Raw genomic sequence first — 27,851 nt, forward strand, 5'->3', positions numbered from 1 at the left:
TAAAGAAATCCCAAAAGGTTGATTCTGTTCATCTGGACATTTTCAGCGGGAGAAACACCTCGCCACTCATCCAGATGACCTCCCCAGTCCCAGCCGACCGCAGGTTTCCTGCACTGATCAATGTCCATGAGTACCATTCACAGAGAGTTGCGGAATTGCTGCAATCACAGCATTGTAAGATGGTGACAGATGTACCCTTAGACCCCCTCCTCCATTCAGAGATGGTCTTTCCCTTTTCACGTAAATGGCCTGGAGCCAATGGTATAAGTAAGCCAAAACTACACAATATACTAAACCTACTATCCATTCTCTTCCACCTATCCTTTTCAGGGGGCAGGAGCCTATCTCAGCTGTCCTAGGGTGAGAGGCAGGTTACACCCTGCACAGGTCACCAGTCTGTCACAGGGCTAACACATAGACACAGACAGCCATTCGCACTCACATTCACACCTATGGGCAAATTAGAGTTTCCATTTAACCTGGATTGTGGGACGAAGCCAGAGTATGCAGGGAGAACCAACGCAAACACCACACAGAAAGACCCCACCTGATGGTGGAATTGAACTCAGGATCTTAGGTGTGAGACACAATTTCTAACCACGGTGCCACCCAAACTAAATTAAAGTTGCATGTGGAATTTTTTTTTAGTTAACTAAATAAAAAATGAAAAGACTTCAGAAAAGTTTTAAGTAACTGAAATGGTTTTAGGACAGTCTGGTAAGAATTGTGATAACGCACCTGATGAGGTTTTAATGGATGTGTTTATCAAGACTTTGGATGCCAAGAAGACTGAGAGTGAACTACTTTCAAAAGAGTCTGTTTTTTATGTTAAAACCTGTAGTGACTTTCCTAAATCTTATCTCTGGCATATGTTCTCCTGACAATAAAATACTAAAACTAACTAATTAGTAAACTATTAAGAAATAAACTAAAGCAAGATACTTTCAAGCAATGAAAAGTAAACTGAAACATGCAAGACTAGCACTGGAAACTGAAACTAAAGTATATTAAAAACAAAAACTAAAAAAAAAATAATCTAAAAATAAAAACTAATACCAAAACAATAATAACTCTGGTAAGCTGACACCTCCATCTATCATCAAGTTTTTATTCACTGACATGCTAAAGAAGTTATAAAAAACTTTAGACACTGCACTTTAATTCCTGTAAATCACATGTTGGCCAAGTTGCTTAGTAAGAGGAAGCTCGTGTGTTATGATGATAAGTCACAGAGGGCTCATTTACAGTGCTAGCTCTGTTTCCACGTGATGTGCAGATAGTAACTGATGTTGAAGCAGTGGAACCAGAGCCTACAGCAGTTTGTCTAGCATGCTGGGCTACCATCAGGAGATATACAAACAACCAGAAAAAGCTGCTGGCCACTCAACTTGAGCAACTCCAATAACTGTTCATGGGACACAGGCATGCCCTCAAAACACTGTCCTCATACAGATTTCAATGGAGCCATAGTGAAGCAAAGTCAATCCTGCTTCCAGGGATGATAGTCTGTTGTAGCCGCCTAGGTTTTCTTCTGACCCGTATGGAAAAGATAGTTTGTATCCGCCTTGTGTGAAACTTGTATGAAAAGCATACAAGAGTGAAAACAGATATAAGATCCCTTGAAAAATTATATAAATGAAACTTGTATGTTTTGGATACTTACTAAAACAATATATGAAAGTAATGAGAAAGTGGCCACTTTCATGTGTAAATCATATAAGCCTTACAGTGGGGCAAAAAAGTATTTAGTCAGCCACCGATTGTGCAAGTTCCCCCACCTAAAATGATGACAGAGGTCAGTAATTTGCACCAGAGGTACACTTCAACTGTGAGAGACAGAATGTGAAAAAAAAAATCCATGAATCCACATGGTAGGATTTGTAAAGAATTTATTCGTAAATCAAGGTGGAAAATAAGTATTTGGTCAATAACAAAAATACAACTCAGTACTTTGTAACATAACCTTTGTTGGCAATAACAGAGGTCAAACGTTTACTATAGGTCTTTACCAGGTTTGCACACACAGTAGCTGGTATTTTGGCCCATTCCTCCATGCAGATCTTCTCGAGAGCAGTGATGTTTTGGGGCTGTCGCCGAGCAACACAGACTTTCAACTCCCGCCACAGATTTTCTATGGGGTTGAGGTCTGGAGACTGGCTAGGCCACTCCAGGACTTTCAAATGCTTCTTACTGAGCCACTCCTTTGTTGCCCGGGCGGTGTGTTTTGGATCATTGTCATGTTGGAAGACCCAGCCTCGTTTCATCTTCAAAGTTCTCACTGATGGAAGGAGGTTTTGGCTCAAAATCTCACGATACATGGCCCCATTCATTCTGTCCTAACACGGATCAGTCGTCCTGTCCCCTTGGCAGAAAAACAGCCCCATAGCATGATGTTTCCACACCCATGCTTCACAGTAGGTATGGTGTTCTTGGGATGCAACTCAGTATTCTTCTTCCTCCAAACACGACGAGTTGAGTTTATACCAAAAAGTTCTACTTTGGTTTCATCTGACCACATGACATTCTCCCAATCCTCTGCTGTATCATCCATGTGCTCTCTGGCAAACTTCAGACGGGCCTGGACATGCACTGGCTTCAGCAGCGGAACACGTCTGGCACTGCGGGATTTGATTCCCTGCCGTTGTAGTGTGTTACTGATGGTGACCTTTGTTACTTTGGTCCCAGCTCTCTGCAGGTCATTCACCAGGTCCCCCCGTGTGGTTCTGGGATCTTTGCTCACCGTTCTCATGATCATTTTGACCCCACGGGATGAGATCTTGTGTGGAGCCCCAGATCGAGGGAGATTATCAGTGGTCTTGTATGTCTTCCATTTTCTGTTGATTGCTCCCACAGTTGATTTTTTCACACCAAGCTGCTTGCCTATTGTAGATTCACTCTTCCCAGTCTGGTGCAGGTCTACAATACTTTTCCTGGTGTCCTTCGAAAGCTCTTTGGTCTTGGCCATGGCGGAGTTTGGAGTCTGACTGTTTGGGGCTGTGGACAGGTGTCTTTTATACAGATGATGAGTTCAAACAGGTGCCATTCATACAGGTAATGAGTGGGGGACAGAAAAGCTTCTTACAGAAGACGTTACAGGTCTGTGAGAGCCAGAGATTTTCCTTGTTTGAGGTGACCAAATACTTATTTTCCACCCTAATTTACGAATAAATTCTTCACAAATCCTACCATGTGAATTCATGGATTTTTTTTCACATTCTGTCTCTCACAGTTGAAGTGTACCTCTGGTGCAAATTACTGACCTCTGTCATCATTTTAAGTGGGGGAACTTGCACAATCGGTGGCTGACTAAATACTTTTTTGCCCCACTGTATATGATTCACTATATGAAGTAGGCCAAATCTTATGCAAGTCTTTTATAAGTTTTTTCTATTTCTTTTCCATATGGGGAGAAACAGGATGCTCTTTCTATACCCAATCATGTTACTGCCCTGTTGCCAGTTATGCTAATTAGCTACACAATGTTCTTCCAGTAGTTTTGTGGTTGTTGTTGTTTCTTTTCAAGTCTTTTCTTGCTCCAGTTCCAGCTTTTTTTAGATATCTTGCTGGTTTCTGGCCTCCAGACAATTATTGTTTCTGCCGCTGGCCTTAGTCCCAGAGTCTTGCCCTATGGCCTGGCAGACCCCCACAACTGGTTTTTGGACTTTGGTGCTCCTTGTGTTTTGTTAATTGGTACTAAGGTGCCCGAAGTGTACCAAGAAAATATCCCTTTGACCATGTCTGCTTGCCTAAATGTACTGAGTTGTTGTCATGTGACTTACTGGTTGCATTTGTATTGACAATGAGCTGAAATGATTGGCTGGTGAGTTTATATTGTGCTTATGATGTTGGAATAATACTCCCTTTATACATGAAGGTCAAAACTTTTATTAGGAATTAATCTGTGTTTTGGAATCATTTTCATCACTTAATAGCACTGGTGTCTTTTACAAACTTTGCTAAATGCTCTGTAACACAGCTGAAATGACATGCTAGTTGTTGACCCCAGCAAACATATTTGTTGAAAGCTACAGGTTTTCTGTAACACTCAGTGTTAATTTATTTTTCTTTTCTCAACAGGTGATCCAGGTGATTGATATGTATTTTTTTTGTCTGCTTATTTAGTTGGTTTTTGTTTTTTTGCCCTTTATCCCCGTCCCTCTTCTCTGCTGTTTTTTCCCCCTCTTCCTTTCTCCCTTTTCTCATTCGAGTCTGTCCCGTATCTAGCAAGTGAAAATAAAAAAACAAAACAATAAAAGGTGAATCAAATAGACCATTACGGCAAGGCTGGGATGGTCAATTTGGTAAAGTAAATCCGTTGGGCATCTTTCTTCGCCTTTAGACAATAATTCTGATGGCAAAAGAACCAAATGGGACAGGCAAAAAACCCCAAAAAAAACCCCAAAAAAACACTCAGTGTTAATTCTCTAAACACTGAGTTTATACTTTTCCTTCATTCCCGTGTGGTGTATTTTGAAAATAACTTTCCATTTCAAGGCCTAAAGTTGAACTGCATCAAATTATTAAGTCTTTGCTTGGCTTGGACAGACAGAAAACAGAACATGTGGACCAAGTGATTTGATAGAATCACAGGTCTTTGAGTTGTGCAACAGGGACCAGAGGCAGATTAAATTCCCAGTTCATTCTCAACTGCAGGCCCTTGGCTAGCTGTGGGAAATCATTATAGTAAATTAACTGAGCAGCACAAAGTGCCATGGACAGATTAGACGGCTGTGTGTCTCAGAAGATTGTTAACATCCAATAATGTCCCTTTCAATTCATTTTGGATACTGAATAACTGATGAAGTGTGCAGTTAGTGTTCTTACCTTTCTTTGTGTTTCTCTGAGTTTTCATCACACATATTCAGTTCTTTGCTTTCTTTATTCAGAATACCTACAGCCAGACTGGTTCCATGATACAAAATGCATTAACAACACTTTGTATATTTTTCCTCCACCTTTAGTGTCCCAAAAGTTTAGATCATCCACACGAATGTCATGATAAGTTTGGCTTTTAATGATTTTTTTTAACTGTTTCTTCAGTGAGGTTGAAAAATAAGAACTGGGTGCAGAACTTTGGATTTATTTGGATTTTCTCTAATCCACACAGGGTCAGAAGTTACATACACTCCAATATGCCATACATTTGAGCCCCCATTGGGGTGGCTGTAGCTCAGGTGGCAGAGCAGACCACTAATCAGAAGGTCGGTGGTTTGATCCCAGGCTGCCTCCTGGCTGCATGCCAAATATCCTTGGGCAAGATACTAACCCCGTGTTTGCCTACTGGTGGTGGTCAGAGGGCCCGGTGGCGCCAGTGTCCGGCAGCCTCGCCTCTGTCAGTGCGCCCCAGGGCAGCTGTGGCTACAATGTAGCTTGCCATCGCCAGTGTGTGAATGTGTGTGTGAATGGGTGAATGACTGAATGTAGTGTGAAGCGCTTTGGGGTCCTTAGGGACTAGAAAAGCGCTATACAAATGCAGGCCATTTACCCCATGTATACCTTTGAACTTATTTTGGATTTTCTCTAATCTGCAAAACGTCAAAGTTCTGTACTCAATTCTGTTTCTTATTTATGCTCTATAACAATTCCACCCTGAACATTCATGTCTGTTTACTGCATGTAAACTTGCAAGTCGGTTGACTGGAGACCATAGTCAGACCAGAGTCCTGTACCAGCACCGTTCTGACCAGCAAAATTGGCAGTAGTCCCTCTCAAAACCACCAAAAAACCCTTCACCACACAGACCAGAGCTAAACGATAAACCTAGAAACACCAGAAAAAAACACTATGAACATACAAAACAGAGAAATATTTGAAACAGCTCACTCATGCTACAATATGCTCCTGGTCTCACTCATAAACCAGAGAGAGATGATTCTGTGCTACTTAGTGCACAGTAAGTAGAAGTACAAAGTTGTAGTAATATTGGATGTTCTTATTTGATTTTTTTCTGCTATAACAGTAGTTAGTGATACTTCTAGAGACAATGATGAAAGTCAGGGCAGTTTTTAACATTTTTTCTAAAGAAAGGTAGTAATTGGTAACAGGCAAATAACTGAAGCTCCGTCTTTGAGGACTAACTGATTAAATAAATTATTGATTAATAACTACATCATAATAATAAAATGTGACTAAAATAAATGAGCTCTACTGTGTCTCATCCTACTCCCTTTTGAGCATAAACATTGTGTAGACATAGGGATATTAATGAAAATGTGATGTTTTTAAGTTTTTCTTTTCTCTTGTTATAGTTACATTTACATATTCAAAATAAAACTATTCTATCTCTACTGTGTATCCAGTTGTGTTGGCCATGCTGTTTAATTAAACTTTTATGGTATTACATTCTTTTAATAGGAATTGAATTTAGTTCGATTCAAGCAGACACAAATTTCATGAGCGAGTTTTTGTCTGAGAGAACCTTTTTTGTTTTTGTTGTCTTTTCTTCATTCTCTTCATTTAACTGTAACTTAAGAAAGCCTACTGTAAGCTTGGCCCCACAAACTCAAAGTGTCGCAGAAGTGTGCCATTTGTTGCATGTGCAATAGACCGATGGTCTACTGTACTCTATGTTAAATGTTCTGTAAACAAGATGTTTCTCTCATGGTTATATGGTCTGGAGTATAGAGACAAAACAAGCGTGTGTAGTCAAGCAAGGACTTTGTTCTGTTGTGTGCAATATGTCAGGCATGTGAGGAAGGAAGGTGCCGGCTGTAATTTCACACCTGTAGACCAAAGACAGGTGGGAGGCTGACAAATAGCATCTGACAGTCAAACACAACTTATAGCTGTGTACAGCTGATGGATACTAACTGTGTACTGAGACCTTTTCTCCAAGTGGGTCTGCTGTGTTTGTGAAGTGTGTAAATACTGTATGTGAGCTTGACAGAAGTAATCTTTTAGTCTTGCTTATCCCTTTTTACACTGTGCAATTGCTAGTACTATTTGCTTATGCAAACACTAAGTAGTGTCTTTTGCTTCTGTTTTGAGAGTTATTTTTAAGTAAGGACAGGTTGGAGTAATACAGATGAAAGAATTTAAAAAAAAATGCATCATACGTGGAACAGTGGAGTAATGGCTAATGGCTAAGACTATTAACAGGAACTAAGCTGGATCAGACTGAGGCTGCACACACAACTCTTCTTGGTTTTCCTGCATGTTGAATGGCCCACTGGCATGCACTAGCCTTACTCTCACTAGTCTCACTAGTCTCATATTCCTCTCTCACTCATATTCTTTGCACAAGCAGCAGCCTCAAGGGTTGGGAAATGTATGCAGAAGTGGTTAAAAAAAAACCCAGTGTGGCCATCTAAAATCAACTGCAAAAGCTGCCAACAAGTTGCCAAGCTTTCAAAAAATACAGATCATGTTATTTACAGTACATAAAAAAGTGCAAAAAAACCCCCAAAACACAAAGAAAGATTTTTGGAGTTTGCTAGAGCTTCAAGTTAAAGGCATGTCCATTCAGTAACACCAATGGCTCGCTGCTAGACCTCCATTCTGTCAATTTGTGTCACTATATTGGATCTGATGCTGGTGCCTTTTGGGGCATTTAAGGTCCTCAAGAGGTCCTTTCATAAATTTCCTATCCCCATAAAATAAAGAACATGTTCTTCTTTGTTTTTTATTTGTCAGATTTAACATTAAAACACTATCATATAAACAATTTTTTAGAGTTTACTCCTATAAATACATAACATTTTCATAGAGTAAAAACATGAAAGTAAAAACTGAAGATGCCCTGTCAACATTTTACTAATGTTTTTATTTATTTGTTTATCAAAATGGCAGTTTTGGGGATGACCCCTGGGCAAAGTTAGCAGCACCATATATCATGGCTCAAGAGTTGGTAGTTCGTCTAATCGGAAGGTTGCTGGTTCGAGCCCCGGCTCGGACAGTCTCGGTCGTTGTGTCCTTGGGCAAGACACTTCAACCGTTGCCTACTGTGGTGGTGGTCAGAGGGCCCGGTGGCGCCAGTGTCCGGCAGCCTCGCCTCTGTCAGTGCGCCCCAGGGCGGCTGTGGCTACAATGTAGCTTGCCATCACCAGTGTGTGAATTTGTGTGTGAATGGGTGGATGACTGAACATGTAAAGCGCTTTGGAGGCCTTAGGGACTAAAAGCGCTATACAAATACAGGCCATTTACAGGCCATATATAGCTCTACTGATGCATCCATATCTCACATATTAGACCAGTCTAGCTGGACTCACCTGGACTTACCTTTGGGTTCAAGTCAATTCAGAGGTAAACTGTAACATAGTTGAAGTAAAGTGTTGTTTGCCAAATTTAGGGTTGCTAACATTAGCCATCGTAAGCCTGCAATATAACCTTTTCATGCATTAGAGAACTTCCAAAAGAGGTTTCTTTATACTGTTCTGCTTGGTCTAGTTGAGAGAGTCAAGATGTCATTGGTGTGCACCTTTTACACACACCAGTGTTTGGGCTAGGCTAAAAGAGGTCCTAAAGATACCACTGGACTGAAGGCATAAAATTAATATTGATTTTCAACAGCTCTTGCTGGAAAAAGAAATGGCCACATATTCCAAAAAGCTGAAGTATTCCCTTAAAGAAAGAGTAATAGAAGGGGACAGGAGGTCAGAGAACATTTTGGGGAGAGAGAAAAAAAAGGACGGTGATGTGGCTAGATTAACAGGTTTAGAGACAGAAAAAGAGGGAAAGAGGATTGTCAGTAATGGAAAAGAGTGATACCAGCAAAGAAGGTATCTGTACACTTTGCCTTGAGAAAGTAATCGATTTCAGGCTTCTGGCTCTTTTGTTGCCCCTCAGACTGAATGACTGGCTCTGAAATAACTCCATATTGTGGAAAGAAGTGGATAAAAAAGGAAAAAAAATAGAGCTCCAAAAACACTATAAACACCAAAACAGATGCAACAAAAGAAAAGAAAAAAGATAGTAATGGAGAAATATGGATAGGGAGGGCATTTTATTTCTAAAGTTAAGGGAAGAATAAGTGGTACAAAAAATAAGAAGCCTTCAGACTGTATGAGGGACAACATCCAGACTAATACTTCCTGTAAGTTTAAACTTAATCTCCACTTAAATTAGCACTTTCTTAAATTAGAAATATACTTCCACAATGATGCATTTAGAGCAGGTGTTAGTTCAGCACTTGCAAGCATGACCTACTGCTTCTAAAACCTCTCATTAGCCTCATGCTGTCAGTTTAAACCAGTGTAGGTCTCTGAAAGTTGCCTTTTTTTGCAACAGCGCTACAGATGAGTAGCATAGAGGGACAGTCACAGTACAATACCCAAAATAGCCACAGGCCAACATAGACACTTGTCTCTGTAACTTATAGCACTTGCTACAAAGATCCTCTCTATCTGAAAGATCATCGGTTATGTAATAGTCCCATAGTCTCAGTCTCATTACACACTGTAAATATGAATGGAACCATACACTGAAAAAAACAAAAACAAATACGGCAGAAAAAAAATCAAGTTTTCTGTCTTCCTTGCTTAAATCATTCTGTATATAATGTGAAAAGGAGATAAAATATCACACTGTCAAACTCCATTACTCACACAAAAAACAGGCAAAGTGAATCTTTTCATTTTACTCACATTATCTCGTGTAAATACCAGAAAACTGAGATTCTCATAAGAAATCCAAGATGTGCTCTTTGAAACGTTTTTTAATTTATGCAAATCAAGCCTTTCAAAGGGTTGGTGGGATATATGAATCCTCATCAAATCATGAAATCTTTCTCATTATAATTAATATAAAATGTGTTATAAGGCAAAAGACCAAAACGCATTAGTGCCATCTTCACGTTTAAAGCCAACCAGATTATCAGAAGTAGAGATAAAACAAAATTTCTAGGACTAGAGTATTGGAATATAGGCCTGTAATTCTCCAAATGTCTTTGTTAACAGCTTGGACTTAAATTTAGACTTTCATCAAATATATCAAATTGAGTCTGTTAAGCTTTATTTTGCAGGTATTTTGTCTGAATTATTTCCTTGTGTCCTTGGTAAATGGTAAATGGACTCGTTCTTATATAGCACTTTTTCTACTCTGAGCACTTTCAAAACGTTTTTACAGAACTTTCCGCAATCGTTCACACCCATTCATACCAGCACTTTTTTTCTATGCTCTTTCTATGTAAGTGCTGTTTTATCTACCACACACATTCATACTCAGATAAAAAGGGATGGGAATGAAGAACCTGTTCTTCTAGAGAACTGGATCCCAGTAGTCCTATTCCTTGGAATTCTTAGTCTGCCTGCCAATAATCCCGCTTAACGGTTCTTGCACTTTCGCTACAATTAGCTGATTTCAGTTCGCGTGTTGGAGGAAGAAAATAGTGGTGTTTCCAGCATGGATATGATCATTACTATTGCACTCTCATTCCTTTATTCAATAAAAATAAAAGAAAAGTGGAGACTGCTCCAGTTTAGAAACAACTGCATTATACTGTTAACACAAAGGGGCTCTTTGCAAGCACAGACAGCATGCTAACACTAAGCTAGCTAAGAACCCAGATTGATGTTAAAGCTGAGTAAATGCTGACACCCCCCGCTCAGAGCCGTGATAAAGTGAGCCGTCATTTGCGATGCAGCCAACCTGTATTATAAACAACTATGTGGCTATCCCATCTTTCTTTTTTCTTTTACAGCTTTCACGTGTGATCTTCCATTACTCTTCCTGTGATACCAGTCTGTCTGTGTTACTTGCGTAAGACCCTGTGGAAATTCAAGACTCAGGCACACAGGAAGGTAAACGAAGATTACCACTACCTGGTCAGAACCCAGCTCTCAACAAGGCTGTCAGGGTGAAGAGCCAGTTTGCCAACAGTGACTCAGGCTCAGCATGGATGGCTAACAGCCAACATAATCACAGACTACAAGAAAAGAACCTTCCTAGAACACCGCTCCCTCCTTTAGATTTGTTAACAATCACAAAATACTCTTAGTGCCATTATGGAGCAAGAATTTAAGGAAAGATAGTAAGTGCAACATTTTAATAATGGTAATCTTGTTACAACTTCTTAGATATGCATTAATGTGAGACAGTAATACAATAATAATAATAATAATGATAATACAGACTAGGTTAAAATCATGGATGTCAGCATGTTGCACTGACTCTTGCATTTCAGAAATTCTTACAGAGAGCTGTTTTGCCCACCACAACCAGTGTGCTGGTGTTTATTTCTTGCATTATGCTATCAGTGCTGTTACAGCTCTTTCTCCTGCTGATTACTGCCAGAGCTATTCTCTCTTATGTAGTCTCATGTGATTCTTTGTTAATCACCCCCTCCAGGCTTTAAGGGTAGACCCCTGAGGTATTTTGAAAATGCTCTAACTCTCAGTGCTACAATAGCAGGGCTTCAGAGGTGAGGGTTAAAAAATGTATTTCATTTTTTAAAAAAAATACTGACAAGACTTCAACAAGTGCACCCTCACGTCATACTGGGCCCTTTTTCTGCCACTTTTTTTATTCATATGAAAGCCATTTCCGCTGTGTTGGGTGTAATATAGCCAAACTTGCCACCTGGTTTCGTTCTTGTAAAAGATTCAGAATTTCAGTCTGATTTTCTTACATGAGCCTAACACGGCTTAGCAGCAAAAATACTCACACTTGTCGCCCTAGGGACCGTTTTCTGCCCCATTGAAACCCATTATAAACGCTATTTTTCACGGCAAAAAAATTACGGTCAAATCGATCGTGATCGGTTATGCTTCCGTTTCCGTTTGCAGTACTGGCCTTAGAGTTGTAATTTTTTTATTTGTCCACCGGGTGGCGCCCTTGCTTCACATTTGACCCCTGCTGGAAAACAGCAGGCTGCTTAGACAGACCTGCGGGGAAAGGAAGACTCAATTCTGGCGTGCAGCAGCGGCTTCGCCCGCTGATCGGGCGGGACCATTTTCGGTCCCTAGGGCGATGAGAGGGTGCATTTTTTTTTTTATCAACAGGAAATGACGTATTTGTTGTCACGTGGTATCGGACGTGTGTACTGGAAAAAGGAGTCCGACGCAACATGCCCCGGTAATCGTCGCGACTTATGCCGGGGAAAGACACTTCTTTCGGCTTAGAAGAGCAACATTGGCCGCCTGGAGACCATTTTCTGCTCCTGCAAAAAAAAATAAAAGGCGATCGAAATGAAGGTTGGTGCCAATCTTTAGTCCATCTAAAGGCCTAATTATAATAACAATCAAATATTACTTCAAATGTTTTTTTTTTTTTAATATTTCGTTTTGTTTTGGGGGGCTAAAAAAAACGGTGCGCTCATGTAATTAAACTGCGATTAAAAGGGTTAAAACCCCCGAAATATAATTAAAACTTTACATGAATATTTCAGGGAGAAGTAGTTTTAAAAGACTGGCTAATTTAAAGTGGAAAAAAATATGAATATATAATCTTTTTATAGCATTTTTTGGGCGTGGCAGAAAACGGTCCCCAGGGTGACGAACGTAAGTTTTTTAAAGTATGACGTGAATGTTTCTTCTCCATATTTAGTCAAAATTTCAAATGGTTATAAAGAGACATAAAATCAAATTCACTTTCAACAACTGAGTCTTTTCATGTAACTTTATGCAGATTTATTCAGAGAGCAGAAAGGCATAGCTACAGAGCTCTAACTAATCTAATCTAACCTAATTACATCAACCCTAAGCGTTCCCTCCTTCACTACGTCCATGAACCTCTTCTGAGGTCTTCTTCTTTTCTAAGCCTTTTCTGCCTGGCAGCTCCATCCACTCTTACTCCTCTGAACATTTCCAAACCATTTCACCTTTTCCTCTCTAACTTTGTCTCCAAATTGCTCAGCCTGAGCTGTCCCGCTGATGTACTCATTTCTTATCCCGTCCCCCTCCAACTCCACCTGCTGTATTTTTGTCAGCGCCACTGTGTTTAAACCATACATCATAGCAGGTCTCAATACAGTTGTCAAGTCAAACTGGGTTAAAAAGATGTGAGGATCTAGAAGAAGATGAACAAACTGACAGACTGGAAAGCAGGTGATGTACAACAAGAGCCATACGGCAACAGGAAGTTGGCATACACTGCTGAGAGAAGAGCTTTTTCCAAATTCAAGGTCTGTATCCTTGGAAGACTGCATTCATAGGCCTCTACTTTTCCTTTGTCTTCGGCCTGCAGTAGTGCTGTTTCCTCAACAGCACCAGAGTCGATCATCGTTAGCCAGACCCTGACCATCTTGTGATTTTGCTAAGATTTTGCACTGGACATTCTTCCAGGTGCAACACTCCACATTCATCTGGGTTAAAAATTCTTATTAAAACTTTCAAATTTGTATAAATACGCTTTGAATGCTGTCTGAGCACACCTCAAGATTTCATGAATTAATTTACACAAAACTAATAAAATTCTAAATACTAAAGTAGCTATTGGAAGACTGTTTTTCACTAGGAACAGCATAGATATAAAATGTTTTGGCTTTGCAGCTCAAATTTATAGGTTTAGGAAAGAGTTTTACTTAATCCAGGAGTAGGTTATACAAACCCATTACACCTACTGAGAAGAGTAGCAGGCTGGATATACACAGTAAAACCTAACGGCTTTAATGGTGGTCTAAGTTTGAATCCGTTTTTATGGGACACTTTAAGGACTTTTCTCTGTTTCCTAAGCTTACACACACCCACACACTGTAACAAACAGATAGAAAGACAAGCTTACACTGTGATCTTTGGCCAAATAGACAGCCCAAGCCTTCTTCTTTCGTATTGTGTGTATTTGAAAACTGCTGCTCCCTAACGAATGCCTTCAAAACACGTAGGATGACTACATTGAAAGTCAGCATGGGTTCATGTATCATTATCTCCTGACTATTTGTATGCTGATAATTTTCTTTAACATGTCAGACACATTCTTATTGCTAAGAAATCACCTTGAGGTGACTGTTCTTGTGATTTGGCACTTTATTAATATATATATATATATATATATATATATATATATATATATATATATATATATTAGGGGTGCAACGATACACAAAATTCACGGTTCGGTTCGGTTCGATACTTTGGTGTCACGGTTCGATATTTTTTCGATACAAAAAAAATGTTCATGCCTTTTTAATTTGTCATTTATTAAAATTATAAATATATATTTTAACTCAAAAGTACAGTTTTTAAATTTAACCCTAACCCTTGTGCGTGTTTTTTATTTTGACAGCGAATGCGCACCTGCAGACCACTTATGTGCAGCCCTGGTTATTTAGCTCGTCATATTGCAGCCACAGAAATTCTTTTGTCCATGAAACCATAAAGCTGCACTTTCTTTTTGCCTTATAGTCTGATTTGTCATAACTTCTCCGTTTTGTGGTAAGCTTTTCTTTGGCTGTCACTTCTTCACCCTGACCTGTCTTATTTGGCTCAGCAGAACTGAAATGCTTTTACACGCTCACTCACATAAGCTCAGCGATTCTCTGCGCGATCAACCTCTCACATGTTTAAGCTTGCTGCGGGAGATTTCACTTGTCATGTTTGCATAGTAAGATAACGATTAATAAGACGATGTCAGAGGAATTGGTGCACAAATTATCATCACTCACAGATCAGTGCTGTCGCTCTCTATACACAGTTCGCACGATTGCAAAGTGAAAGCAAAAAAACAAGCGCAAATTCAAACGCGACTTCAATATGTCACATATTGACAGTGGCTCACCGATGCCAATGACATAATTACCCAGCTACATTTCTGAAAGAATGCAAAAGCATTGACATATATTTTTCCTACAATAGCCCGACAGGCAGGGAAGAGATAGATTTTGGTAGCCCGACTGAAAAAATCGCTAGCTCCGGGACGTCGGGCTAGCAATATTGCAAGCCCTGTATCTGATTGAGGAATCACTCATCTTTGGAAAAGAGAGTTTATTACAGAGAAATGGCTCTTTCCAAAATAAAAGCTATACTATCCGCTTCTTCTGGGCTATATTCTCAGCAGCATAAGGATAATCATGTGCTAACAGCTGTCTAAATGACTCGGCTAAAGTTAGTAGCATGCTTGTTGTTTTTGTCTTTGCACTAGGATGATGTCGGCGTAAATGTGCAGTCATATTCCTTGTGTTCCCACTAGTGCTTTCAGGTTAATCTCGTTGAAATGACCTTAACGCCACAACACGGCAAATCTCCGTTAACGAGCTACCGCCGATCGCTCCGTGCATGGGGCTAGACGGCAAACACGTTAACGAGCTAACTGCGCTAACACACTAGTTCACACCAATGTAATTGAGCATTGCGTGGCACATCCAACATACTGTTTTACTTTAGTCCATGACTCGCTTACCTTCAGGGTCATACGTCACATGAAAACCAAAATAATTCCAAACGCCAGATCTGAATGTTGCAAGTAGAGCTTAATTTCTGTCTCGCTAGCTTGCCCTGCGCTCTTCCTTCTGACTATGCTGTCTGTGTTGAGCGCTCAGTGGATCTGCGCTCGACAGTGCAGCCTAGGCGGAGTAGTCGAACACAGATTCACTGAGCGCTCAACACAGACAGCATCGTCAGAAGGAAAATTTATAAAATAAATTACAAATGTTGTATTGTTCGATACATATGCGTACCGAACCGAAAGCACTGTATCGAACGGTTCAATATCGATACGAATATCGTTGCACCCCTAATATATATATATGTGTGTGTGTGTGTGTGTGTGTGTGTGTGTGTGTGTGTGTATATATATATATGTATATGTATATATATGTGTGTGTGTGTGTGTAAAAAATGTATATATGTATATATACATTTTTGAATATGGATATATCTCATGATCAAGTACAGCATGTTTTTTTTTCAATAATAGACAAATAGATAAATTCTGCTCCAAGCACCATTATAAAAGCAACCTGGCCAGTAAGTCTGTTAGTAATGAAACAGTGAGGCTACCAGAAGGTCGGGGGACATATGAATAACAATCAATTACCTTTCAAAATAAAAATTGTAAAAAATTAAATGACTCACCAAATATACTTGGGTATGTGCTAATAAGGACTGCTGTGAAACTAGTTTTGTCCCCTTCCTGATTTCCTATTTTCATTTTTTTCATGAAAAAAAAAAATGAAAATAAGAAATCAGGAAGGGGATGATTGATGACACATCTTTTCATAATAGTAGACCAAGACCATGTTTGTCGGGCCACAGAATATTTCCTTGGGGATCATTTACATATTTTTTTTTAGCAAATGTGAGATGAGCATTTGTGTTGTTTTTGGTCAGCATTGGTTTTCTCCTTGGAGCTCTCTCATGGATGCTGTTTTTGCCCTGTCTCTTTCTTGTTGTTGAATCATGAACACTAACCTCTATTGAGGCAAGTGAAAACTACAATGCTTTAGCTGTTGTTCCTGGTCCTTTCCTCTCAAAAAAATGTGGAGAAACACTGAAACTACATTCCCAGTTAGAATACAACAAAAAACATTCAAAATTAACTATCTAGGACATATCTATTTATTTTTTGGTTTTATTTATGCGACAGTTCGCACAGACACAAAGCAACTACAATGTTACCAACAATTAGACTCTCTGTGCCTCCATCTTGGTAAAAAACTTCAAAAACAAATCAAAGCTGTTTGATCAGTGTGATATATCCAAATTATAATACCAAACATGTGAATGCCAGTGTTTTTCTTCGTTTCACATTAATGCGATAATCTGATTACATTAGAAACTTTTTTCGCACAATGATCGGCTCAAAATGTAGAGAAATGGAAGACCTATAAGTTGCTTTGGCCAGTGACATATCCACACACTATATAGATAGATACGTTTTTGTGTCGTTCTGTGTTAACACTATTATGGACAGACCAGGATGTTTATTTCTTTCACTGTTAATTTTACAGTGAGTGACTTTATTATTAGTTTTTCCTTCCACCTTATCCTATTTTCTCTCAGTATTTTAACAAAACCTTGAGATAAACAAGGCACAGCCTCCTTCCCAGTCTCTGGAATAATAAATGCAAATTCTGCAATCCCCATTACCCAACTATCTCATGTTTTGTCTGAAACTTTACTCTTTCTTGATTACCTATGCCTCTTTTCCCTAAATAGCTGCTTTGTTTCTGAGTTGCTGTATACAGTAACCTTTTACATTCAGCTCTGTGATCTGAGTTGGTATTCTACACTTGTCTCTGTAGTCTGTCTCTCTGAGAGCTTAAGTTCCTCTTTCTACTCTATTGCCCAGTCTGTTTACAAAGAGAATGTATAGCATATGTTTTCATCTAGAGGCAGGACAAATTAAGTCCTATCTAAGCCCAGCCATGCTTGGTTGCAGGGAGCAGAGGAGAAAAGTAGGTGTGTGTCCTCGTGTGTGAATGAGAAAGAAGGAGTGTGTGTGTAAGGGAAGGTAATAAGAGTGGAGGGTGCAGTAAGAGCTGTCATGAAAAACAGAGACACTGGAAAGTGTGTATCTGTGTGCACTGAACAACAGGGTTCATTGCTTTAATAGATCCTGATAGTGAATTAAACATTTGGAAGCACTGAGTTGTTTATGCATGCAGGCTGAACTGCATGGGTCAGCAACCTCGGGCTCTAAATGATGATGTGAAGTGCCCTGTCCAGCTTCCCCAGCAAGTACAAAGTTTCTACCCAGAGTTGCAAGATGTGAATCGAACTGTGAGATTAAAGGTTTTTGCATTTGGCAGGAGAAACAGACATGGTGGTGGCAGCAAGTAAAAAAAGACAGATGCTGCTTATGTATTCTGTTGCAGCTCTCACATAATAAGAACCACTGCAGGGAGCTGATGGGGGCTTTGGTTTTTAAATTAAAAAAGTAATAGTAATAAAGCTTGCAATGCCATTTCCTCCTCTGAATTAGGATGTAAAATACAGTATAAATCTGTGAGGGTGGACTTTTTGAATTAAGGCTCCAATTAAGTTACGTAAGGTGGCATAAAAAGTAGGCCACAAAAGCGAAGTTTGAATTAATAAGTAAAATACTTCAGAGGTACTATGAAAAACAGGTGTGTGCGTGTGTGTGTGTGTGTGTATTGTGATGATTGTATTATGGGAATTTCTTTAGGTTTGTGATTACATCTCACTTCTCCTTGAAGGCTTCTTCAGTTCTAAAATTGGTTATTACTGTCATAGGCTCATATGATGACAGATATAGAGGGGTAGGTTAACTCAGTAGGTAGAGTGTGATAGGATAGGTCGGGGGTTCAAATCCACAGTACTGTCCTTCCACGCTGCTACCCAGGCGCTGGATTAGTAACTGCTTCACTGAGTGAATTAAATGCACAAGACTGAACAATTTCCTATAGGTTTAATGAAGTATGCTTTTTTTCATGTGTCATTAAATAGTACTGTTGAGACTACTCTGGTACAGGATGAACATGAAATACCATGATGTGGCATCTTGTTGAAGCTGGACTACCTGTACAACCTGAATGCACTGCTTATATCATCTCCTCCAACCAGTACTGATAAAGTCACTAGGAGAATCAAAATCTACAAGAAAAAATTTGTCATGCATTAAGCAGAGAGCAATGGTCTTTGACTCCCAACTTTATTGTTTCTTTTGTTAAACAGTGGACTTAAACTGTATCTGTCAGCTGCACATGGAAGCATAACTTTCACATGTTCAACTATCCGGTCATCTTTAGGTGTTTTCAGCAGTGTAACTGCATTCAGGGTTCCCTTTATTTAATTGCTAGATTTTTTTCTCTGTTTTGTTTCTAAGAGTCATTGTGGACATTTGGCACAGAGAACTTTTATATGAATAACAAATTATTGAAAACAAGATTTTTTTGTCATCAAGAATTTTGAATGAGGGGCAGTTGTTTTCTCTTGTGGTCTTTTTGTTAATTAAACACTGAGACACAGGAAATAAGACTGTTGTTTAAGAAATGTCGCTGTAAATTTAAATCTTGTAACTCTGTAATTTATATAATTTACCAAACTCTGTTTAGTTTTAACTAGTGTTGGGCAAATTACTTTGAAAAAGTAATTAATTATAGTTACTAGTTACTTCTTCAAAAAAGTAACTGAGTTAGTAACTGAGTTACAATATTCTAAAAGTAATTAATTACTTGAAAAGTAACTATTGCAAGTTATTTACAGCCATTTACCTTTTACCCTTTTTTTAAAATAACCATTTCAAACTATTAACATAACAGTCAGCTGTTCTGCATTCAATAAGATGCCACACAAATTATTTGTGCCACTCCAAAAAAAATAATTTCTGTCCACTATAAAGGAGAACATCACAGCCTGATACCTGCAGGTCTGACAGCAGCAGGTGTATCACTCATCCTGTTTTTTACCTGGAGACAGCAGTCACCTCATTGTTCTGACACACAACTAGGGATGGGTATCGAAAACCGGTTCTTGTTGAGAACCGGTTCCCACTGTTTCAATTCCTTGGAATTGTTTGCCATTTTTGCAAACGATTCCCTTATCGATTCCAGTCGCCCCGAATGACGTCACCACGTTGCGGACCGTCATTTACCTGGCAGGAAACACAATGCCTAAGCGGCTTAAAAGCTCAAACGTTTGGTTATACTTTACGAGAACGGATGACAACAGGGCAACTTGCAATACTTGCAAAGTAGATATTTCATTTAAGGGAGGAAACACTACAAATATGCAAAAGCATTTGCTCACAAAACACGCGATAACCTTAAATGAATGCCGTGTTTTTAATTCCGATCCGGGCTTGTGAATCTCAACCCAGCAGCAGCGGTAACGTTTGCACGTCCTCTCCCGTTAATGCGGCAGGTAAATAATCAACTAACAGTGCATATTATGTTAGCGTGATCTGCCTTATTACAAAACCTGCTATTACTGTGCGCTGCATTTAGGTGACCATGATGAGAGACAGAGTCTGGCTGGCGCTCGCTGGCAGTTCTCGCTGCAGTCTACCGGTAGTGTCTCCTTTCAGGCCAGGATAGACGAATGTCACCGAGCAGTGACCAAGTTTGTGGTAAAAGACTTGCACCCATTTGCCACAGCAGATGCCCTCAAATTTTCGGTAAGTGAATGTGTTTAATTGTAGGCAGGGACATTTTGGATATTCTTGTGTAATTGATACAGAATAATTTATGGTATACTTTGTTATTGCTACAGAAGAATATTTATTTTATTATTTTACATTTACAATTTTTTTTCCTGGGGACCCTGTGACACCCCACTGAAGAGCCGTAGGCTGTGGATCTCTTAAGATCTCACTGTTGGGTTTGTAAGGCCATGTTACTCCTAAATTTCTACCTTGTTCAAAGAGAAGATATAAAACAAAGTTCTAAGCTATTCGACCTAAGTGTTCTCCTTTTTTAAAAAGAATCAATAAGAGAATCGATAAAGGATCGAATCGTTAAACAGAATCGAGAATGGAATCGGAACTGTGAAAATCTTATCAATACCCATCCCTACACACAACACAAAACTATCCACAACACCATACACTAACTACACAAGACAACACATTAACTACACACTCCAAACACGCTAAACATCACAAATCTCTCACATCTCAAGACTCGCGCTCTCTCTCTATCTCGCCGTCACTCCTAAAACTCCCCCCTCTTCCTAAACAACCAAATGTCATATTGCCATATCATTTTTTGATTGGTTTTCCACCAACACGAAAGGCTGTTTTTTGTTTTTGTTTTTTATTTTTTGGTCATAAGCAGAGAGTGCTTGCTACCGCTGTCCTTAGTCGTTAAACGTGATGAAACTATTGAGGAAAAAACGCCTCATATATATTGTTTATCATGACTCTGGTTTTAAGTGGCCTATCAACACAATTTAAAAACTGGTATATATCACCTTCTTGCTTTGTAATCTTGAAATGGTCATGTGATAGGCTTACCGTGACTACTTTATTCTTCTTCAGTCAAACAGCAGCACTCATGTGATTGTTGTGCCAAAAAGTGGTTGTCTGACAGAAAGTGATTGCCGTCCGCGGGAGCGCGCGCAGCTGCTTAAAGCTGTAGCGCGCAGATTACTTACATAGACAGCTACTTCCGTGCAACTGATATAAGGTGTGATAAGCTAAACACAGCTTCAACCGTCTGTTTGTTGAAAAATAGTAACGCGACAGCACTGCATTTTGTTGTTAGTAACTGTAACGGCGTTGTAACGATAGGAATAGTAATTAGTTAGATTACTCGTTACTGAAAAAAGTAATGCCGTTACTTGTAACACTGTTATTCCCATCACTGCTTTTAACCTTATATAATACTAGTAGCAATAATAATAATACATGTTCCTTCTACAGAAGTATACTTTAAACAGAAGTATATTTTGAATAGTGACTCTTCTATTCTTGATTTGCACAAACTTTACAGCAGACAAAGGTTTCAGATGATGAATCCTGAAAATGAACTGAATTTGACCCTGGCCTTCCGTAGCACTAAAGGATGACATTGAATAACAATGCTGACAGTGTTGTTGGAGAGATTGAAATGTGATATAAATAATCAGATTCTTTGGTTTTATCACCAAACCTTCAAAAACTATACCAGTTCTATATGCTGTAGACAGACAAGTCACCATATGAAATCAGATGGAAGTCTGTGCAGTTGCAGTATAGTGTTGAAGCTAACCCAAGCTGCAAAGCACACCCTTATGTTTCTGGTATACTGTGCAATACAAAACTGCAGTTTTTGCCTTAGGCCCACCTACAAGTCCAAATATATCTTTAGCACCTCAAAAATTTCTTAAATTGTTTTTCAAGTTGTGTGGCTTACAATGTTACTAAAGTATCAGTTTGTTATGGCATGGGCAGGTACACACCAGGGATATCAGGGATTTTAGGATAGATGCATTGAGAATTGATCCATGTCTGCCATCACACACTTTGCAAGCATGACATGTAGCTTTTTCTGTTCAGGTATTTCCACTTTCTCTCAGGGGTGCCTAAGTGTGAACATGCATGCAGTCTATTACAAAACTAATATTGGATTTTCTGCAGGAAAATCTTTCATAAGCCTGGTGCATTTAGAGGCAACTCTGTACACAGAGCACACTGTGGCTTTCTGAAATGTCCATGTGCAGTGACTTTAAAACAAATGAAAAAAATGCTTCCCCCCCATTCTTTTCAGTGACATCTGAAACTGATGGCAGCAAGAACAGTCATATGCAAATCTTTTAGAATAAATGTTGATGATTCTCAGTTAAAAAAAAAGGGGTGTGAATGCCAATGAGTGTCTGTGAAGTGGAGGAGTTCAAGTATGTTAGGGTCTTGTTCATGAGTGAGGGTACAGTGAAGTGTGAGATTAATAGGGTGATTGGCACACTGTCTGCAGTGCTGTAGACACTGACTCTGTATTGGTCTGGTGTTCAGAGAGAGAGAAGCAATCTCATCTACGTTCTAGCCTTAGTCGTTCAGGAGGCCCTCGGGCTTCTCGATATTAGAATCAATGGAAATGGTTCATTACTAATGTATAACTAAACAGGTTTTCATATATAACATATAAATTAAATGTCTTTGCTTATTTTGAGCAGAAGAACTGTGAAAGCAAATTTGGTTTTAAGTGAGCAGAACGGATAACCATAAAGGTGAAACTGTGGATTTAATGTAATCAATATTCCCATAGGGCCATATGCTGGGGCTAGTGAATGACTGAATAACACCAGATGCGAGTGGCAGAAATTAGTTTCTTTCAAAGAGAGCATGTGGGTCCTGCGCAGTATCTTTGCTGTTCCTAGGACGGAGCTCTTCGAGAGAGAGAGATCTCAGATGTTGTTCCTGAATCTGCTGGAGTCACTCACCTAGCTTGGGGGTTACTGCACTGAGTGTTCCGATTACCACTGGGGTCACTGTTACCTTCACCCATCCACATCTTCTCGAGCTCTTCTCTGAGCCCTTGGTACTTCTCCAACTTCTTGTGTTCCTTCTTCCTCATGTTGCTGTCATTCGGTACCACTACGTCTATCACTACAGCTGTCTTCCTCTGCTTGTCCACCACTACTATGTCCAGTTGTTACCCATCACCAGTCTGTGTCTGGAAGTCCCACAGGATCTTAGCTCAGTCACCCTCGACCACCCTAGGGGGCGTCTCCCATTTTGATCTCGGGATTTGCAGACCATCAATTCCTGGTGGGACTAGCTGTTTTTTAAAGAGTGACATAAAATGATTCATGTGTGACATCAACTGTAGTAGCACTGCAGGAAGATAGTTGTGTCTCACAATGAGAACCAACCTAAATACTATTGTTTCCTGTCCTAAACATAAATATCTGTAAATATACTTTAGTGGGAGAGATTTTTGTAACTTAAAGACTTGTGAAAATATACTTATTGCAATGAGAAGCGTATAAAAGTTGCACTCACAAGCTCACATTTGTAGGCCATCAAACGGTGAAGGAAAGAGGCTGAAACTAACAAGTCTCCTAATTCTTTTACACGGGTGCCCAGCTTTGTCTCATTTGTTAGCGAGTGAATTTTTATACCTGTGTTAGGTTTCTCAGTGCAGGATATCTCTTTCTGTTTGGGATTTCAAGTGCTTTATTTAGTTGTCAGTCCACTGTTCACCTTATTTTGCATTAAAATTAATGAAAAGTACTGTAATGTTTCTCATTTGGAGGCTTTTTCAAAGTGTCTGGTGAGGCTGAAAAATAATCATGTCTCTTACATATTCTGCCAGGTCTTACCTAATGTTTCATCAGCGTTTCCCTCTTATTTTGACAGTAATTTAACTCACTTGAAATACAATTTAAAAAGGGAGGGTTTGATGTGGGTTGGGGAGGAGGACGACTTGATTGCTTTTGATCCTGATTTGGAAAAAGATGGGATGGTGCTTTAGTTAGATACGTCAAGCCTTATGAGCAATGACAGCAGTGTTGATGTTGAAGTGCCTGGAGTGTTGAAACTAGTTGAAGTTTCATATCTTGTTCTTAGCCTGGTCTGGCTGCAAAGGTCCCTGGAGTTTTTTAGGGGAAATTCCCAATCATATTAAAATTAATAGGTTTGCCGATGTGAGGGCGAGGGAGCGACTGTGTGTGTGTCTGTTTTGGGTTAAGAGAGAATCAGAGAAAGAGGTTTGATTTTACCTCATCTCCTAGTGTGAAGCTGCTGCAGTGGGGTTTTTCCAGCCAAAATAGGTTAAAATGTTCTTTTTAGTAATTTCTGCAATACACTGACTAATGTGATGTGTGACAGCATTTGAATAAATGTATTTAAAATTCATCACATTTAAAATGGTTGCATTGTAAAAGCTGGGAGTCACATACATTGGCTCATCATAGTTTGTGAATCTTTGAGATATTTCTATTTTTTTGCATAAAGAGGACCTAAAACATCACTCCTAACACTAACCCTGATTACCACCAATAATGACCTCAGAGGGTGTAATTTAGATATTTCTGAAATCTGGGAAAAGAGTTTATGCTCGTGATGCTGGAAAATGTTACACCCCATATTTATTTATTTTTTATCCAGAGCTGTTCCTAAATAGCTATCTGATTGCCATTTAAAATAAATCTGGTCAGTAGTTCTATTTCTGATGTAATGCCTTTTTTTTTTTTAAATAAAAAAAGGGACATTATGCAAAAGGCACAGAGAACTTGGTTCTCATGCACAAAAACAGATATCTGAAATTTAAATTTCTCATCAATAATACATCAGTATAAGCTGAGCCTCAAGCACTTGACAGATTGTTTTTTTTTTTGTTTTTTTTTTTGTATGTGTGCCTTTGTAATGTAGGTAACAGCCCAAATCCAAACCACAAGGTAACTGAAGGTTGCTACTTCAGCAGTAGCAGCAGAGCTTCCAGGCCTGTTAAACAGCATGGGGTTAATAAGCACTCCACAGCCACACGTTCCTCCACTGTCTGCATTTCTGCAAGGTGTCAAGTATGCTAATGCATTTTTTCTATTTGTCTAATGAAGGCAAGCAGCACACTTTGTGCACTGAAATGTTGTAGTTTGACTGCACAATGAACACCTTATTGGGATTGACATGTTATAAAATAATGCACTGAGGTTCTGTTAAGACCCCCAAATCCTGTGTAATTAGAAGATATTTGCATGAACTAAAAGGAAAACAATCTTTATAAAAGTATAGACCAGATTCCTGTATTATTGTAGGGTCTATCTTACAATATAAAGCACATTGAGGCAACTGTTGTAGTGATTTGGCGCTATATAAATGAAATTGAATTGAATTGAAACATTTTCCTTCTGTAAAATCACTTTTAGGATTTCTCAAGGTTACAAAATGTGAACATAATGAATCTTGCTCTGGCTGCATCACTTTCTGGCTCAAGTCTAATCACACAGGGCACTGACATATGATAGTGGAAGTCATAATGCACTAGCTTTGTCATTCATGTATATTATGCCATGAGAATTTATTGGTTTTGAATCTCATCCAGAATTACTGTAATTTGTAAAAAGTCAACATAGTTCTACATTACTATTTAACCTAAATAAGTTGTTGCATGTTTAAGGTATCCCATAACTGATTCTGTTTTCAGTTTCATAACCTGTCATTTGACTTTATATGCATGTTTTTGGACTGTGGAAAATAAGCCTGAATACCCAGACAAAACCTTAGCAGGTACAGGGATAATATGGAAACTCCACACAAAAAACCCCACAGGTACCTGTCGGCTTAGAACCCAGGGCCCTCTTGTTGTGAGGTCACAGTGATAAACCTTGCACCACCAAAAAGTAGCCTGTGGAAAAATATGTCTTGGCTCCATGATCTGTGCCCCATGAGAGACTGAAATATGAATGAAGGAATGATTCATAAATAAATTAGCCAACATTGCGAAAAAAATTCATCCATCCATCCGCTTATCCTTTTCAGGGTCGCAGGGGGTGCTGGAGCCTATCCCAGCTGTCATAGGGCGAAAGGCGGGGTACAACCTGGACAGGACGCCAGTCTGTCGCAGGGACATAGGGACAGACAATCATTCACACTCACATTCACTCGCACATTCACACCTAGTGGCAATTTGAATTATCCAATTAACCTATCCCCACAAGCTGCATGTCTTTGGACGGTGGGAGGAAGCCGGACTACCCGGAGAGAACCCACGCAAACACGGGGAGAACATGCAAACTCCACACAGAAAGACCCCGGCCTGATGGTGGAATTGAACTCAGGACCTTCTTGCTGTGCGGCAACAGTGCTAACCACCGTGCCACCGTGAAAAAAATTAAACCTTTTAATTCTACTGGGAAAAAATTGTTGAAGTTAGGGCCTCAATAAAAATGTTTGTCATATTATTTGTCTTTTTTCGATTATTGTTTGGGAAGGGGAATTGGTGAAATAATGACACAGATGATTAGAGTTCTAATTACAACTTTTAATTTTAACCTCACTGCAGAGTATCTGTTGTCTGGATGCAATTTACCCTTTCCCAGTAAAGTCTCATACTTAGAGTTTTTGAAAGATGTGCTAGTTTTTGCTCACATATTTTGAAGCACCATCAAAAAGTTCAGATTCAAAAGTTCAAAATGCTGCTGTGTTATTACTCTCACCTAGCTTGTTAACTGGTAACCTTTACCACCTCTGCTGTGAGGAGGGGCAGGCAGAAATAGAGACTATAATGGTGCTGTATACACATAAGACTTTTATATGCCTTCTATTAGGGCTGTGAACACAATGTTGTTACTGTGAACCAGCATAAAACATGCTGTTATGCAGATAACAGCTATACTGAAGAATATCTTGAAGCCTTGACTTTTGAGGGCAGCCAACAATTTTAAGGCCATATGTTAAACTCCCTTTTAAACAACTCTTTCAAAGTCTATGTGTCTGTCAAGTCTTTCAAAGAAAGAAAATCTGGGGCTGCTAGAAATCCGCTTTTTGTGTGAGGAGAAAAATGAAGGAATAAAATAACTAAAACAATCAGCAAAAATTCAAGAATATTTCTTTCAGCTCTGAATACTCAGTCACCACTGAAGCTTACTCACCTGTAACTAATTAATTATATAATAATATCTATGAAATCAAATGTTTCAGTATGAAGAATGGCCTCAGTAATTCTGGTTCATGAAGTTCTTGTCATGGATTCAAACCAGTGTGATGACTTGAGTCCGAAGATGTTTTCCCTTTTAATACCCTCACCCACAAAAAAAATAAATAAAGAAGAAAATGAATGGGAGAAGGTTTAAAGACACTGAAGGATCTGTGAGGTTTTTCTATAACAACATTCCTACCTTCTTTCTATCCCAACAATAACATCGTTGCAATAAAAATACAGCCTGATAGAGAACCAGATACTATAGAAAGGATCCAGTTCTGAAAGCAATTAATTCATTAATTTGGCATAGGGTAAGTGTGAAGGCTGACAGACACTGGGGGATCACTGGCAGCAGACTGTATTATTTAATTATCCAAGTGAGAGAGCAAAGATGCTTCTAAGACACTGAGGAGTTTACTATAAGTTTATTCTCCACCTCTCCTATACTCTCCCCCACCTGCAGAGTGGACTCCTACAAGGATGGAGCAAACTCCCTGTCAGTTGAAGAGCCCCCTAGTTAGGCAGATGCGCCAGAGGCCCCCTGCGCCAGGGCTGAGCCCCCATGCACCCACCCGCCCACAACCTTGGTGACACACCAACAAGGACCGAAGCCCCCTAGGCCCAGCCAGAGCCCTAGCACGGAGGCGAAGCACCCCCGAACCCCAAGCCCCCACGCCTGCCCCGGATCCACTCAGGGGCAGCCAGGCTACCAGGCCAGTAACCTACGTCCGACAGCACAGACCCTCTCCCAGGCCTGCTGCACGCAGCCACAAGGAGAACACCCTCTAAGAGCAACCAGAGCCACTAACCAGGTTATGACCACAACCCCTGGGTTAAGCCCTCCAGGGATTCTCCAGACGCCCTAAGCCTGTCCCAACCTCCACATCAACCACAATGGCGAAGGCGGGACCAAACCACGACCCCCACCCCCGCTAGGTGATGGAGCTGATCAAAGGAGCCC

The 27,851-nt window shown here is 39.6% G+C and overlaps 2 long non-coding RNA genes across 2 annotated transcripts; both read right to left on the reverse strand.

The window, feature by feature from the left end:
• LOC120740717 lies at window positions 1-25,937 on the reverse strand. Its single transcript, XR_005697463.1, has 2 exons — window positions 25,895-25,937; window positions 1-479 (listed from the first exon to the last, which is right to left on the reverse strand). It is a non-coding gene; the product is annotated as an uncharacterized LOC120740717 (long non-coding RNA).
• LOC120740716 lies at window positions 16,106-18,486 on the reverse strand. The gene is made up of 3 exons (XR_005697462.1): window positions 18,476-18,486; window positions 16,852-16,866; window positions 16,106-16,248 (listed from the first exon to the last, which is right to left on the reverse strand). It is a non-coding gene; the product is annotated as an uncharacterized LOC120740716 (long non-coding RNA).
• Window positions 25,938-27,851: the final 1,914 nt, after the last annotated feature.

The sequence above is a fragment of the Simochromis diagramma genome, unplaced genomic scaffold (genome assembly GCF_900408965.1).
Source record: "Simochromis diagramma unplaced genomic scaffold, fSimDia1.1 OVJJ01000433.1, whole genome shotgun sequence".
Classification (NCBI taxonomy): Eukaryota; Metazoa; Chordata; class Actinopteri; order Cichliformes; family Cichlidae; genus Simochromis; species Simochromis diagramma.